Here is a 14,892-nt window from a genome sequence, read left to right on the forward strand (position 1 = left end):
CTCCATTTCTCCATTTCCCTGGACCTGGGCTGGGCTGAGGGGCTGCGGGACAAGCAGAGAGAGAGAGAGAGAGAGGCGATAGCAAAACTTCCTCCGCCATCACGTCGGGTCAGCATCCCCGTGTGGCCCTGTGCTTCCCAGGTGTGACCTCATTCATCCTGCCAACGTCGGAACGACGGCTGTGCCCATTTTAGTGCTGACGAAAATGGGTCACAGAACAGCTGGGTAACCTGGCCAAGGTCACAGGGCCTTGGAAGTAGTGGGAACTGCAGTTAAGCCCGGGGGTGTGTGGCTACAAAATCTAAAATATGAACACAGAAACTGTCAGATAAAAAGAGTCCAGAGCCTCACCGCCGGCCACGGGCTGGGCCAGTCGCTGCATGTGTGAGCGCAGCGCTCCCTCTAGCGGCTGGTCTGACACGGTGCAGGGAGGACTGGGACTCTCAAGCGCGCGCGCGCGCGCGCGCGCGCGCGCACACACACACACACACACACACACACACACACACACACACACACACCTGTTTACTCTCTGGTTCTCCAGAGGAAGACCACACCATCTCCATCTTCTGCTTCCCTACAACCCAGGACCCGTGGCCTCTACCCAGCTGGTTCACCCGAGGCCCCTCTCCTTGGTCAAGGGAAGCTTGACCTTGGTCAAGCTGCGCCAACCTCCGGGGCATCTTCTCGCTGCTCCCCTGCTTGTCCCCTTCTCTCTGTCGATGCCTGGGTCTCTTTGTCTCCACCCGTGGTTCTCTCAAACTTGGCTGCACGTTATAACCCGCTGGGAAGCTTTCAAAAATCATGATGCACAGGCCACGCGGGAGAGGGAATGGATCCGTCTCTCCTCTCACCATCTTTGATTTCCAGGGACAGGGGGGGTTTCCGGGAAGCCTACGGCGGGCCTCTCGGTTTCCCAACGTCGTCTGCTTCCAAGCTTATGCCCCAGATCTCACCGCCCCCCCCCCCCCCCCCCCCGGAGATCTCTATTTTGTTCAGTGTTTTCCAAAAGCCTTCCATCCCCTTCACCACTTGTTATGATACCCGGCTGTAGCAGCTCATCGAGCTCATGGAGACCATCACCCCTTTCCGCCACCGCCATCCGTCTCGTCCCTCTCGGTCTCCGCCCGCCACCACCAGAGCTGCTGCCCGGAATCCCCGCTCCCCTGCCCACCTCCCTCGTGGCAGTACCCGCTTGGCCATCACCGACTCTCTGCCTGCACCGAGCAAAGCCGACACGGCTCGGAGCGTCCCACACCGGCCTGGCAGCTTCCTTTCTGGTTCATGGTCTTTTTCTAAAATTGTTTTTAAGTTTATTTCTTTATTTTGAGAGAGAGGGAGGGAGCGAGAGAGAATCCCAAGCAGGCTCCGCCGCCGTCAGCGCAGAACCCCCTAGGGGGCTCGATCTCACCAATCGGGAGAGAGAGTGACCTGCGCGGAAATCCAGAGCCAGACGCTTCACGGACTGAACCACCCAGGCGCCCCTCCGGTTCGTGGCCTCGCAGGGGCGCTCATTGCTGCCGCGCAACCCCCGCTGGCCTGCCAGCTGCTTTCTCTCCCCTCTCTGAGAAGGGAAACTTCCATTCCCCTGTGAATCTCCTAGGGATCTCGGCGAAGGCCGGGCCCCTGCGTGTCTAACCCGCCCCGAGGCGGTGCCAGTGCTTCCGGTCTGCGCCCCTCCCTCTGAGCCGCAAGGTCTTGGACGACTCTCTCCCACCTGCTCCTTTCGCCTCCGACCGCGGCTCCCACTTCACGGAGCAAACAGATGGATCAGACTGCCTCCCGCCGGCAAAGCGCAAACCCACCCAGCTGCTCACTTCTCGCTTCTTCCCATCTGCTTTGGGTGGGGGAAGCTCTCCTCCTGTGAGGCCAAGCCTCCCTTGGGACCTCGTTGTCTCAGGACTCCGCTCCCTCCCTGCCCCACCAACCTCCTTCTGGCTCCAGGACTGTTCCCACAGCAGGCGGCGGGCTGGGCATCGCCTCCCTCACCCCACGCCTCCAGCTATTTCTTGGACCCCCCCCCCCCATCCCCCTGCACAGTGTGGAAAGCTTCCTGGCAGAGTTGGCTTCTTGTCTCTGCCCTGCCACCTCCAGTTCTCCGCTTTGTGCTTCGTGTTCTTTCCACTATCCTTTTGTAAATATGGTTCTGATTTGTAGTCAAGTTCAACGTGCCCGTTGCTTAGAATCAAGAAAAGCGCAGCACCCCCACCCCACCCCCATTTCCCACGCCCGAAGGGCAAGCCTTTCAACTCGGGGCAATTTTTACTTCTGTGTTTCCTACAGAGCACCTTCACTTTGCTTCTTGCCAGGTTTAGGCTTTCGCTGTCGACTTCCTACTTGGGAAGAGCAGGATTTAGCTCCCTTCCGTTCCCCCCCACCCCCCAAGTTTCCTATCCCTGCCCTCCTAATACAGTGGTATCAGAATATTTCTGGTGCTTACACGTTGTGGAAACATTGCGGACATGGAAACATGTGGCATTGTATGGTTTCTTCCCCCCTTTTCCTTTTTTATAATAGATTTTTTTTTAAGTAATCTCTAGGCCGAACGTGGGGCTCGAACTCATGACGTTGAGGTCAAGAGCTGCGCGCTCCACCGGCGGAACCAGCCAGGCGCCCCTGGACTTTATCTTCTAAAGCAGTTTTAGGTTTAAAGAATTGTGAAGAAAGTACATATCCCGCCGCCTCCTTCCAGGATCCTATTATTAACGTGTCGCTTAGGGCCATACGTTTGTTACAATGGATAAAGCAATACACACACCACCATTCACTATGGTTTGGGGCACCTGGGTGGCTCAGTCAGTTGAGCCGCCAACTCTTGATTTCATCTCTGGTCATGATCCCAGGGTTGTGAGATCGAGCCCCGCGTTGGGCTCTGTGCTGAGTGTGGAAGCTGCTTATTAGGATTCTCTCTTTCTCCCTCTGCTCCTCTCACGGTTCCCCCTCCTCGCATGCGTGCGCGTGCGCGCGCTCTCTCTCTCTCTCTCTCTCTCTCTCAAATAACATAAATAAAATAATGTTATAAAGTCCACAGTTCACCTGAGGGCTCACTCTGTGCTGTACGTTCTACGGTTTTTGACAAATGCATGGTGTCATGGACCCACCCTTGCAGAATCATACAGAATAATTTCATTGCCCTAAAAAGCCCATGCTTCACCTGTTCATTCCCCTGCTCCCTCCCCACACGCCCCTGGCAACCACTGATCTTTTTACTGCCTCTGCACTTTTGGCTTCTTCAGAACGTCATGTAGCTGGAATCGTAGGTTACATACCCTTCCGGACTGACTTCTTAGCAATATGCGTTTATGGTTACTCCATGTCTTTTCATGGCCTGATAGTTAATTTCTTTTTATGGATGAATAATCTTCCATTGTATGAATGCACCACAGTTTATTTATCCACTCCTCTGTTGAAGGACAGTTTGGTTGCTTCCAAGTTTTTGGCAATTATAAATAAATCTGCCATAAACATTCATGTGCAAGTTTTTGTGCGGACATAAGTTTTCAACTCATTTGGGTAAATCCCAAGAAACGCTATTGCTGGATCATATACTAAGACTCTGTAAGACACTGTTGGTCTGTCTTCCAAAGTGGCTGTACCACGTTACATTCCTGGCAGCAAAGAATGAGAGTTGCTATTGGTCTCACATCCTCACCAGCATTTGGTATTATCAGTGTTTTGGATTTTAGCCGTTCTAATAAGTGTGTAATATAGTATCTCACTGATGTCTTAATCTGCTATTCCCTAAGGACATATGATGATGAGCATCTTTTATATGCTTATTTGCCATCTGTATATCGTCTTTGGTGAGGTGTGTATTCCAATCTTTTTCTCATTTTAAAATTGGGCTGTTCGTTTTCTTACTGTTTTTTTTTTAAGAAATCTCTGTATACTTTGGATAATAGTCCTTTATCAGATAAATAGTTCTTCTGCATTTCTTTTTTTTTTTTAATGTTTATTTATTTTTGAGAGAGAGAAAGAGTGTAAGTGCAAGCAGGGGAGGAGCAGAGAGAGAGAGAGAGAGAGAGAGAGAGAGAATCCCAAGCAGGCTCCATGCTGTCAGCACGGAGCCCAATGTGGGGCTCAATCCCATGAAGATCCCAATGAGATTATGGTCTGAGCCAAAATCAAGAGTCGGATGCTTAACGAACTGAGTCACCTAGGAGCCCCTAGATAAATAGTTCTTTATCAGATCAATTATTTTTGCAATTTTCCCCCCATTCTATGGCTTGTCTTTTCATTCTCTTAACAGTGTCTTTCACAGAGTAGAAGTTTTAAATTTCAAGATTCTTTCTCTTTTCTGCACAGAAGTTTTTTTCCTATGTGTTTATGTCTAATTTGATCCACATTCTCTCCTACTTGTGTAAATCTCTCATGAGTTCAAATACTTAGGCATTCTATCAATTTCATCTCCTTAAAGAAATATTTTCTAGAACCTTTTGTCTTATTTCACAATTTTTTTTTAGGTAGGCTCCATGCCCCTCAGTTGGTTGAGCATCTGACTTTGGCTCAGGTCATGATCTTGCAGTTAGTGAATTTAAGCCCTGTGTTGGGCTTTGTGCTGACAGCTCAGAGCCTGCAGCCTGCTTCAGATCCTTTGTCTCCCTCTCTCTCTGCCCCTCCTCTGCTCATGCTCTGTCTCTGTCTCTTTCTCAGTAAATACACATTAAAAAAAATTTTTTTTTAAGTAGGCTCCATGCCCAATATGGAGCTTGAACTCACAATCCTGAGATCAAGAGTTGTGTGCTCTACCAACTGAGCCAGCCAGGTGTCTCCCTTCTGAGTTATTTCAATGTGAAATGCCTGTCTTTTCATTTCCCTTCACCATCATCTGGGAGATTCCCTTTACCTTCAAAATTTGGGGGCCCTTGTAAATCTGAAATAATCTTTTTCCTACTCTCACTTTATGGACAGTTTGGCTAGGTATAGAATTCCAGGCTGACAATCATTTTCTTTCATACTTTTGAAAACAGCTCCACTGTCTTCTGGTTTTCCGAATGGCTGTTGAGAAGTCTGATGCGATTTCGATTCTGGATCCTTTGTAGAATCTTGTAGAATATTTTTCTTGTTCCTGTATTTTAAAATTTACTGGTGACTAGCCTTCGTGTGGGTCTGTTTTTATCCTGTGATTGGACACAGTGGACACTTTCTACCTGGAAATTCAGGTCTTTCCATTCTGAGAAATATTGGAAATATTTCATTATTTCCTGTCTTCTCTTTCTGGGACTCTCTTATTCAGGTGTGAGATTCTTGCACTGGTCCTCTTATTTTCTTACTCCTTCTTTCCTATTTTTCACACAGTGGCAGCCCCAGAGGTGCCCTGCTGGGTTCTCCCTTCCAGAAGAACTTGTCACTCAGCTGTGAGGAATGCAGGTGGCTGACAGCCTCCAACCACAGGACCTTTGAGATCTGTCACAGCCTCTGAGCTAAGACCAAGGTCTTCTTGGGCAGCCTTAGCCAGCGACTGAGCTCAGCAGACACCAAGGTCTGGCCATTTCTGCCATCTGAGGGGTCCCTCGGATGGACAGTCTTTGTTTTGGGAGCCCCTCCTGGGTTGGCCAAGAGTTTGTTTGGGTCTGCATCCAGGTCAGGTGCTCTCTGCTTAGATCTGTTTCCATCTAGCATTCAATTCACAGGTGTCAGATCTACAGCACGGTTTGAAGATTCTCCCTACTTCATCCTGCTTCCTCTTCCTTAATTTTCATGGGCATGAGCCATCGGACACTTCTTGCATTCCTAACTCTGTGTCACGACGTCTGTGACTGGAGGATCCAAATGTATCTTTACCCTTTTGCTCTACTTTTTGAAAAATTTCTTTAACTTTATCTTCTCAGCCAGTGGTCAGCAAATTTTTTATTCAGGGCCCAGTGGGAAATACTTGAGGCTTGTGGGCCATATGGTCTCTGTCGCAACTACTCAACTCTGCTTGTGTGAAAGCAGCCACAGGACATAGTAAATAAATGAGTGTGGCTATGTTCCACTAAAACTTTTTCTTTCTTTCTTTCTTTCTTTCTTTCTTTCTTTCTTTCTTTCTTTCTTTCTTTCTTTTGAGAGACTGTGTGTGCACGCACACAGGTGGAGGAGGGGCAGAGGGAGAGAGAGACAGAATCTTAAGCAGGCTCTACACCCAGCACTGAGCCCTACTTGGAGCTTGACGCCGGGCTTGATCTCACAACCTTGGGATCATGACCTGAGCCAAAATTCAGAGTCAGATACTCAACCTACTGAGCCACCCAGGCACCCCGCCAATAAAACTTTATTCAAAAAACAGGTGACAGGCTGGATTTGGCCTGCAGGCCATAATTTGCTGACCCCTGTTCTAACTCTTTCAAATATGTTTTCCATTTCTGTACGATATTCTTAGTTTCTAGGTACTTTTTTTTTTTTATTTGTCTTGTTCATTCTCAGAGTGTTTTTTTCCTTTCAAGATAGCATCTAGTTTTTGTTTCATAGTTGCGATGTATTTTCCTAAATTTCCAAACATAATCATAATCATTTTGTTTTTAGGCTTTCTGTCCCTTGTGTACTCTGTTTCCTCCAAATTCTGTTTTTCTGTTTGTTTTTGCTCTGCTTCTTATATTACAGGTTTTTCTCCAATGTTGACGGTCTGTGGTTACCTGCTCATACTTAAAAGATTTAAAAAGAGCCAATAGAATAGTGGCTGCCTCTGTGTGTGTGTTGGGGCAGGAATGGATTGGGGCATGACGAAACTTGCAAAGGTGTTACCTTACATGGCAATGTTCTAGATCTCAATTGAGGTGTGGGTTACACAGGTGTATACATTTGTCAAAACTCACTGAGAGGCACCTGGGTGGTTCAGTTGGTTAAGGGTCCAACTTCAGCACAGGTCACCATCTTGTGGGTCATGGGTTCGAGCCCTGCGTCGGGCTTTGTGCTGACAGCTCAGAGGATGGAGCCTGCTTCGGATTCTGTGTCTCCCTCTCTCTGCCCCTCCCCCACTTGTGCACGCACGCGCGCGTGCTCTCTCTCGCTCTCAAAGATAGATAAACATAATAAAAAACCCAACTCGTTGACCACTTACTTAGGACTTCTACATTCCACCCTAACTATGTCTTGATTACAGAATATAAAAATACAATTTATAAAAGCAATCCGATGAGTATCCCAGTAGGGGGGGGCGGGGCGGGGCTGGCTGACTTGGGGGTTCAATCTAGAGAATTCCGGTTGGGCTGTTTCACGGGGATATCCCTGATGCCAACCTACAAAGTATTCTATTCTTGGCCCTTTAGACTCTAAGATAAAGGACAGAACTAATACAAAGAGAAAGAAAGCAACTTGGAGAAAACAAAGACTATGCAGGGAGAAGAGACTGAGAACGAACAGGAAATGAAATAACAACACTAACAAAATACTCATCATTAATGTATCCAGAGACTGAGGGAATGAACTCTGGTATGTCCTACCTGGAAAGGTGAGTCCTGACCTCGCAGTCATGGGAATCCAGAGCAGGAAGGAGCCTGGGGGTGATGGTGGGTAGAGGGCGGGGCTTCCTACAGTCAGGAGGTGGACTTCAAAAAATCCTTCTAGTTGGGGGCAGAACTGCCCCCTCATCATGCTGTGGCCTCCCGTTCAGAGACCCTGTGTTTTATCCTCTCTGGAGAATAAACCTCCAGCCTTTGTCAGGGCGGGGGAGGGGTGGCCGCCGGGCTGTGCCGAGTGGGAGAAGGAAATCTGAGAATTAAGGCCCTTCTTACACCAATCCTCCTGTCTCGGGCCCTAGCTCTACTCCCATTTCCGGAGGGCACTTAGTGCACTAACGCTGGAGACTTTGGGGGGTTTGTGAGGTTGGCTGGGGAGACTCTTGCCTTTCTCACTCCCAGAGTGGGGCTCGCTTCCGGTGCACGGTCACGAGGGTGCTAAATCAGTTATCACAGGCTCATCTGCCTTCCAGACTCAGAATTCTGTTGCTGTGGTCTCCTTTTAATGTATCCGTTTTTGCTGATTGGTACTGTAGAGGGCAGAATAATGCTCCCCCGCCCCAATGTCTGTGTCCTAATCCCCAGACCCTGTGAGTATGTTACCTTACCTGGCCAGAAGGGGCTTTACAAGATGTGATTAAGGTTAAGGACCTTGGCACGAAGGGAGGATCCTGGATTATTCAGGTGAGCCCAACCTAATCACATGAAGCAGGAGAAGCAGAAAACCTTTCTTTCCCGGCTGTGATCAGAGAAAGAGAAAGCGGGACCAGAGAGATGCTACCGGCTTGTGGGAGGGAGGGGGCCACAAGCCAGGGAGTCTAGGGCACCTCGGAAAAGACTGGGGGATGGATTCTCTCCCCTCAAACTTTCAGGAAGTTCTTCCAGAAAGAGCTCCCTGGGACAGCCTTGTCAACACCTTGATTTTAGCCCAGCGAGACGTGTGCTGGGCTTCTGACATACAGGATGAGAGAGTAGATGCGTTTGGTCTTAAACAACCAAGTTCGTGGCGATTCGTTATGGCAGCAAACCCAGGACTAATAGGTGCACTTTGAAGAATCTACTCACTTCCTTTCAGTGGGGTTTCGGAGGAGTTCGGTGTGCGTCTTCAATTCGCCGTCTTACCCGGGTGTCTCCGCTCCCGCCAGCTTTTGTCTCCACCCCTTCGTGAAACGTTCTTAGCGAAGTCACTTTCGACCTCCGTGTTGCTGAATTCTCATTCTCATTTTCCTTGACCGTTTGGCATTTTTGAGATGAGCTGCCCATTCTCACTCCTCCCTGAGATGCTCTTCTCTTGGCCACGGGGACCGCAGCACACGGCTACCAATGCCACCTTTCTGCTGATGTCTCTGACGGTCTGTCACCAGCCAAGAGTCTCCTCCTTCGAGCCCCAGACTTCCGGAATCAAGCCCTCACTTGACATCGTCCCTTGGGCAGCTCACGTGCTTCTCAAATTGAAAACACCTGTGGCAGAAGTCTCACCACACCTCCCCTCCCTTGGGTCTTCCCATCATTCCCATGCATTTCTCCAACCCCAAAACCTCAGGTTCGTCCCACATCCCTTTCTTGCTTTCCCCACCAGCAAATCCTGTCTCCCGAATATATGTAGAAGCCGTCTGCTTCCCCATCTCCAAGGCCCGCCTTGGCCCAGGCCGCCGCCACGGCCCCTCCGTCATCACCATGACCTGCCCACAGGTACCCCACGTCCACTCTGGCCCAGCTGCCATTGATTCTCTCCAGAGCTTCTTGAGAGATCGTTTAAAATGTCAATCGGATGCTATGTCGTCCTCCACTTAAAAGCCTCTGGAGGTGTCCCAATCCTGTCCAGGATAAAATCCATTCCCTTACCACCGCCCACGCCTGTGTCATTTAGCCCGTTCCTCACCTCATGTCACTTCCCCCTCCCCCCCGCCCATTTGCTCCGCTTGAGCCACGCTGACCTGATATGTCCCCACACTCCCCTACCTCTGGTCTGCCCCTGGGCCTTGGCGCGTCTGTTCTCCGGGCCTGGGATGCTCCTACCCCCACTCTGCCCGGCTACCTCTCATTCTTTAGCTCTCAGATGAAATGTCCCTACCTCCCCTGTTCACCTTATGCAAAGGGGGTGTCTCCCCCCCATCCCTCTGGTCATTTCCTTAACAGTGGATTTAGATCATAGTTGTGTGTCTGTTTAATCATGTCTTCTTTGGCTCCCCCATTGGATATAAGCAGGACGGGCACACAGGTGGTATCTTCACCTTCCGATGTCTAGTCGAATTTGTGGAATGAATGAATGAATGAATGATCGCCTGAACAGACACACCGCGCACCTGTTATATGCCAGGTGCTTCGATATATTTCAAATTTTTCATTTCCACAGCCCTGTGAGGTTGTCACAGCTGGGCTACATATCCCAGGGGTTTTGTTTTGTTTTGTTTTGTTTTTTTGCAATTAGCTGTTCTGGCCAATAAGTGCGGGCCGAGGCAAAATAGGCCACTTCCGGCTTTGGCTCAGGAAACCTCACATGTGATTCCTGTTCTCTTTCTTCTTTGTCTGCCAGTGGTTGCAGGGGATCCGGCGGTGGATGCTGAAGCCCTGGGTGACGGCCGAGTGAGTCACAAGTTGGGAGAAGCCCGGGTCCCCGAAAGACTGAGGGGAGCACGGTCTCCACGACACCCCGACCCCTCTGGAGCTTTGCATAGGCAGGAGCTGGGCTCTGCCATGTCCAGCCACTGCGATTTCCAGGCTTACTTGTTACAACGGCTAGCCTCGCCTTAATTAATACATCAAAGCGTCCCATGGAGGTGGCTTTGAGGCTTTTGCTGACAATGCCTGAGAAAATCCAACTTTAATTTTACAGAGGCCCACGGAGGGTTACAGAGAAGCGGGGAGGAGAATCAGCAGGACCCAGGGCTGCTAAGTATGCCTGTGGCTATTGGGAGTGAATCCTGGTGCCTTCCAGGGGGCTGGAGGAGGGGTGAGAGGGGCAGGGGGGTAGGGGGGACACCTTCTCTAAGCCCCTAAGGCGACCCCACCAAACCTCACTGCCCACTGCCCCTCCTACAGTAGGAAAGAAATATTCCAGAGCCTTCCTCCCACTCACTCCAGCCCGCAGCCTGGGTGTCCACATCACTCAGTATTTTTAGCTTCACCACCTGGCACCTGTGGTCACTGTCTGCCCAGCCTGGCGGTGTCCCCTCTCCGGGCCTTAAAGGGCAAGCAGCCACCAGCTGGCAAGGAGACTGGCTTCTGCAAACGCTGTATCCCCAGGGCAGGAGACAGAGGGGAGTCCCCTGCGTTGGAGGGTGCCGACATTTGGAGGCGGGAGATGGGAGGAGGAAGGGACAGCAGGATCTCACTGGTGCCTGTCTGTAAGGCCTGTTTTATCTCATTCTAGAGTTTCCCAAAGAGTGGTTTGCTCAAGTTGGTCCCCTGGGCCCTGGCCACAACACCACACCGGTCCCCTCTCAGACCCGAGGCCGCCAAGTCTCCAGGGCGGGGCCCGGGAGTGTGTGTTTTTTAACCACCCACTCCGAGGACTCTGGTACCCTATGTCCTCATATCATCATTCGTTCGACAAGCATTCTGAGCCCCCACCATGAAAATAACGCTTCTCTCTGAAGTCCATTGCTGTGGGACTCACCTAGGGTCGCACTGAGTCTCCAGCTTGGGCCCTCCCCATTGTTCACTCCACCACCTACGGATTAAGTCCTGGGCTCAGCAGTCAAGGCCCCTTGTGATCTGGCCCCCTGGACCCGGCCAGCCTCCTCTCCCCGATCCCCCTTCTTTCTCGGATGACTGAGCTCCTCCCGTTCCCACTGCCTGTGATGCCCTCTCCTCATCGTCACTCGGCACCTGGGGGAGGACCCCAGGGTCTCCTGGGGCCCCTGCAGGCAGAAGTGGTCCCCCTTCCCTTCTGACTCCCTGAGCACAGTGCACCCACCCTCAGCAGGGCGCCCATCATTCTGCCAAGCTGATCTGTTTGCGTGTCTGTCTCCCCTAGCAGGCTGTGACCCCGCCAGGGCTGGGGCTGACTGATGGACTGACAGCCATGGCAGGGAATATCTCCCATTCCACAGATGAGGAGACAGAGGCCACAGAAGGAAAATTATAGCCTGGGTTCCAACAGAGAAATTCAGGGAGGAACCTGGTCCAGGCTGCAGGAGCCCACACCCTCGCCCTCCTGAAAGGGGCCCGGAAGGGGCACCTGGGTCGACCCTCAGCCCGCCCTTCTCCCCACCCAGGGTAGTGCTGACTCAGGCAGCGATGGAGGCGTGGGCGGGCTGGGCCGGAGCAGAGGTGACCCCTGTGTCCCCTGCAGACTCTCCATCCATTCCCGGAGTCTGTGGTCACAGCTTGGGTAATGCACTTGGCTGGAGCCCGGGTTTCCCTGCAGGTGGGGGCGGGGAGAGCTGGCAAAAGGGACAATGGCCCTTGGGGCAGGAGCCCTCACCGGGGCATAGCGCACAACCCTTTTCCTACAGGTACATCGAACTTGCACCCACTCCCACAAACATGTATGCACATGCACAATCACACACACGCCCCCAAATGCCCAGTCACACAGCCACGCCAACCTTCGTTCTCACCCCTTCGCCGCGCTCTCCCTTTTCCGCACACACACACCCAAGCATATATGTATATATATATATATATGTATATATATATATATATACACACACGCAGACATCTTCACTTAGTAATTCAACAAAGACTGAATATTATCAGGTGTCAGTGCATTGCAGGGAGGAAAGGTGGCTCTCAGCTCAGGGTGGGGCAGGGGCTTCCTGGAGGGCTTCCTGGAAGAGGAGGCATTGCCGCTGGGCCTGGACGGTGGGGAGCCCGGGAAAGGGAAGCCTGGGCAGTTTTCCCTGGGGGGGTGACTCTAGGGGAGCAGAGCACAATGAGGTGGGTGCGGTCGGCCCAATCACACAGGCCTTGAACACCCCGCCAAACACTGACTTCATCCTGTGGGAGTGGGGAGCCACGGAGGGCTCTGAGCAGGAGGTCAGGCCCGCAGCGGGAGAGGACAGGAAAGTCACTGCGGGGCCAGAGCGGGAGAGCCAGGGCGGAAGCTGTGGTGAGAACCAGGTGAGGACCTGTCTGGCTCAGGGAGGTGACAGAAGGTGGTAGGCAGTGGACAGGCAGAGAGTCCAGAGCAGGTCTGCGGGGCCCTGGGGGGCCGAGACCCTCGCCCTCGCCCTGTCTCTCCCCCCCACCCACCCCCGCCCCAGCACTGACCTCTGCAGTGGGACCTCTTCCAGAAGCTCCTCCTCCTCCTCCTTGTGAAAGCACACGAAGCAAAAGGCTGGGACATCCTCGGTCCCACAGCCCAAGGGCCAGGCTGGTGGCAGCTCCAGGACGGGGCAGGGGTGGCTGCTGGTGGCCTCGGCGGCATCGTCCCCGGCCTGGGCAGGGGTGCCCGAGCCAGAGCGCTCCAGGGTCAGCAGCCGGTTGGCCTCGGGGCCCTGCGCCTGCCCACCTGCCACCTGTGCCTTTTCGCTCAGGTTACCCGTCGCCTCGGTGGGTGGGAGAGCCTGTGGCTCCGTCCGATGGGAACGCCCGTCCTGCCCCGCAGGGCTGGGCCCGGCCAAGTGGCTTCCGGCCGGAGCCTGGGCTCAGAGGTGGCTTGCTGGGAGACAAAGGTCCTGCAGGGCCCCTCGCTGCCCCTCGCGGAGCCCTCGGCTCCCCGGCCACCCGCTGTGCTGCCGCCTGTCAGAGCCAGGACCGGGAGGGCAGGCTGGCGGACGCCCTGTCCGTCTGTTCATCTGTCTGTCCAGACGTCTGCTCCTCCCTGTCCAGACGGCAGCAGAGGTGGCTTCCCTGAGAAAGTTTGTTCTTCCCTCCTGGGGTGGGTGGCGTGGGTGGCCTCCAGGACAGAGGATCGGGACCCGAGGCTCCAGGGGGGGTGAGGCCCGCGTGAGGCTGGCACGGCACCCACGCCGGCCCCAAGAAAAGTTCTGGCCCTCGGAGTCCTGGCTCTGGCTCCGGCTTCTGCCCGGAGCTCACCTCCCTCCGCTGCCTGCTCCCTGCTCCCTCCGACTCCAGTGGCTGCTCTGGCAGACCGCTTGGCTGTGGGTATTAATAGCTCCACTTTCACGCTGAGAAGCCTGGAGGTTAACTCCTTCCCTGCCAGAGCTGGGGAGGCCGCCGGGGCGGGGCAGGCGTGGAGGGGGGAGGACAGAAGAAAAGGCGGCGCCTCAGTCCCGCCCCCACCTGAGCCTGGCTCGCTTCTCGCTTCTAGGCAGGACCCTCTCAGATGCCTCCACCTCCTGCCCACGAGTCTCGATGCAGCACGGGGCCATTGGGATCTCGGTCAGCGTGCCTGGGCCACCTGCACCCTCCATACGCCCCTCCTCCGGGGAGCCAGGGGGGACTGGGGGCTCCGGACAGCACCCCTGCGATGGACAGGGCTCTGAGCTGAAGGGAGTATCTCCGGGACTCCTCCGCTCACACATCCACCCCTCAAGCCACTGGATCCTCCCGCCCCATTCCCTGAACAGCCACCATCTCTGACTTTGGGTCCGGTTCTCTCGCTGGCTTGGGGGGCGGGGCGGGGAGGGGAGGCCCCCCAGTTGAACCGCATGCAGCTCCCACGGGACCCAGAGACCGATTCCCTGCACTCGGACGTCCTACGGAGGAGCATGGGAATAGGGTGGGAGTAGGGGAATCTGGGTCGAATTCGCTTGCTTGAAACATGTTTCAAGCATCTGTGTGCCAGGCACTGTGCTGGGTGCTGGGGACCCAGCAGTGAAGAAGGCAGACACTGTTCCTGCCTTGGGGGGGGGGGGGCTTGCATATGCCGGCGGGAGGCCAGTGGGCCACAGCCCATCTACGTGGAGCCGGTGTGTGGATTAGAACGAGGCAGGGGCAGCCGTCTAGCACCAGTGTGCGGTGCCCCTCACAGGCTGGGTTTCAGCCCCACTCACCTTCTCTGCAACTTACAACCCACGGAACCATTCACAGCGGCCCCGGAAACATCAGGAAACAAAGGAGAAATACATTTGGAGTGTGAACCGGGCTATGAGAAAATACAACGGGGAGGTGTGGGAGACGCTGAAGACGGGGACTTGGTTTGGTAGGGTGTTCAGGGAAGACCTCCAGGGGAGGTGACATTGGGGCCTGGAGCTGTGACCAGCAGGAGGAAGAGGCAGCAGCCGCCAGAGATCTGGAGGGAGACCACCCAGGGAGAGGGGTCAGCAGGTGCAAGTGCCCAGAGGCAGGAACTATCTCGGGGCTGGGTCTTAAGGAGTGAGCAGAGTTTTTCCGGGGGCCTCAGGAGCAGAGGGAGCAAAGGATAGGTAAGGGGGCATGGTGCCAGTGCAAGGCGGTCAGAGATGTGGCGGGTATTCATTGCAGGGCTTCCTCTCCCGGGGCCCTGCGGGTGGAGGATGGCGGGGAACGGAGGGGGGAGCAGGAACCTGGGTCAGCTGAGGGGCTGAGGAGGTGGACGGGGGCGAAGAAGCTTGGAAGGAAACAT

The 14,892-nt window shown here is 53.7% G+C and overlaps 1 protein-coding gene across 1 annotated transcript in view; it reads right to left on the minus strand.

Moving 5' to 3' along the window:
• Positions 1-13,464, minus strand: part of SBK1 (SH3 domain binding kinase 1) — a 49,331-nt gene extending 35,867 nt beyond the window's left edge. Inside the window, exon 1 of the mRNA XM_078440114.2 lies at positions 12,654-13,464. The gene's annotated coding sequence lies outside the window, so the exon portion shown is untranslated. The remainder of the gene's footprint in view (positions 1-12,653) is intronic.
• Positions 13,465-14,892: the final 1,428 nt, after the last annotated feature.

The sequence above is a fragment of the Panthera onca genome, chromosome E3, assembly GCF_046562875.1.
Source record: "Panthera onca isolate mPanOnc1 chromosome E3, mPanOnc1 haplotype 2, whole genome shotgun sequence".
Lineage (NCBI taxonomy): Eukaryota > Metazoa > Chordata > Mammalia > Carnivora > Felidae > Panthera > Panthera onca.